The 1,686-nt window shown below is 59.5% G+C and overlaps 1 protein-coding gene across 1 annotated transcript in view; it reads left to right on the forward strand.

Annotated features, from left to right (window-relative positions):
* Nucleotides 1–1,686, forward strand: part of HPSE2 (heparanase 2 (inactive)) — a gene marked incomplete at its 5' end in the record, with an annotated part of 38,823 nt that overhangs the window by 21,286 nt on the left and 15,851 nt on the right.

Genomic DNA, 1,686 nt, shown 5'->3' on the forward strand with positions numbered 1-1,686 from the left:
CCTGCAGCGAGCCCTCCTCTCCCTGCCGGTCAGGGGACCTGACTCGCATCTCTAGTGACTTGGTAGGGGACAGGAGCTTTGCAGGGTCCCCCCACTTCAGCTGATATGGGGCCAGGGCTGTGACCGACCTGCTCAGCTGTCAGTCTGACAGCAAATAAGGAACACCTAGTAACCAGGGAAGGCTTTAAGGACTAGAGGAGATGTCCATCTGTCTGTCTTGTCTTGGTTTTCATACCATACCAGTCACCACAATATCTTGCTGTTGTAATTCCTGTAGGGAGAAACCGTAGGATGAGTAAACAACTCAAAGAGGCCCCAGGAAAGGGGATGCAAGGGTCGGCACAGCAAAACCAGAGGAGAGGAGCTGCTTGAAGAGTCCTCTAGCACAAGCTGGGAATCATCTGTGCATGCGGATGATCTTCCTGCTGTGGGCAGGCACGGCAGGGTGATCGGCAGAATCAGCACGGGCACAAGCGAGAGGCAGCGGCTGGCCCTGATCCTGCTGAGGGGCACACAACCCCACCAAAAGTGGTGATGTGTCCCACCTCTGTTGCTGGCTGGGAACCTGCTGGGAAGGGAGCAGGAGCCCCCAGGGAGGCCTGGGCAGAGGGATCCAGGGAGCAGAGCACAGACAGCGGGATGGCTGGGGAAGGCATTTGCTGCCCTGGCCATGGGCAGCTGGGTGGTGACATCCCTGGCAGGACAGGACACTGACCCTAGGGGCTCCCTGAACCCCATCCATCCCCAGACCAGTGGCAGTGAGGAGCTGCCCTCAGCCTAGGTTGGAGGAACCCTTGCACCCACAGGGCAGGATTTGGTCTGTGCAGAGCAGGACCAGGGAAGGGCTCTCCTGGGAATGCCAGTGTGGCTGAGCAAAAGCACAGTGCTGGGTGCTAATAGCCTCCAGCTTGGCTTTGAGTCTGTGCATCCTGCCGGGGCTGATTAGAGCAGCTGGGCTTGTCCACTTCCCTGTTTTATTGCTTCCTCTCCGACGGGGGAAGGTGGCGGGCTTAGATAATTACAGGCAGGATGCCAACACCTCTGGGGCTTCAGTCAGGGATGTCGACTCTCACAGGCTGTGAGTGGGAGGCAGCCCAGAGCTGGCGTATTTTACATCTTTGAGGGATCCCAGTCCATCCAGCACATTCCAGCACTCCTCACTAATGGGGCAGGATCCATCAGGCTGCGCGGAGCGCTCCTCAGGCTGCCAGGTTTGCAGACATCTGGTCATGGGAGCTCATCACCCAGCCTGGAGAAGTGGGATTGCAGGAGAGAGGACAGGGTGTTGCACAGTGCTGGAGGTTGCTTGTGCTGGGAGAAGGCAGCTCTGGCCATCTGAGCCTTCCTGTCCCTCCTGGCATCTCACAGGTGTCTGTGCTGCCGGCCAGAGCCTTGTAAGGGATGGGCCAGCAGCCTTGGACACGCGCGTCCTGCCTGTGCCAGGGACCCCTTGGATGGTGAAGCAGCCCCTGCTCAGCCATGAGGCTGGCTCTGCCCGCACCCCAGGGCGCCCACTGCTTCCTTCTGTGGTGCTCACCATCCTTACATGTATGTGTCCCAGGGCTCCCATGCTGCAGAGCCATCGGGGCTTGGGTGATCCCTGCGGCTGGCAGCCACCTTGCGTGGGCAGGTAGAGAACTGAGGTGACATGGCAGGGCAGCCTCCAGGACAGAGCGTGTGGGGAAA

Source organism: Antrostomus carolinensis, unplaced genomic scaffold (genome assembly GCF_000700745.2).
Source record: "Antrostomus carolinensis isolate BGI_N321 unplaced genomic scaffold, ASM70074v2 scaffold28472, whole genome shotgun sequence".
Lineage (NCBI taxonomy): Eukaryota > Metazoa > Chordata > Aves > Caprimulgiformes > Caprimulgidae > Antrostomus > Antrostomus carolinensis.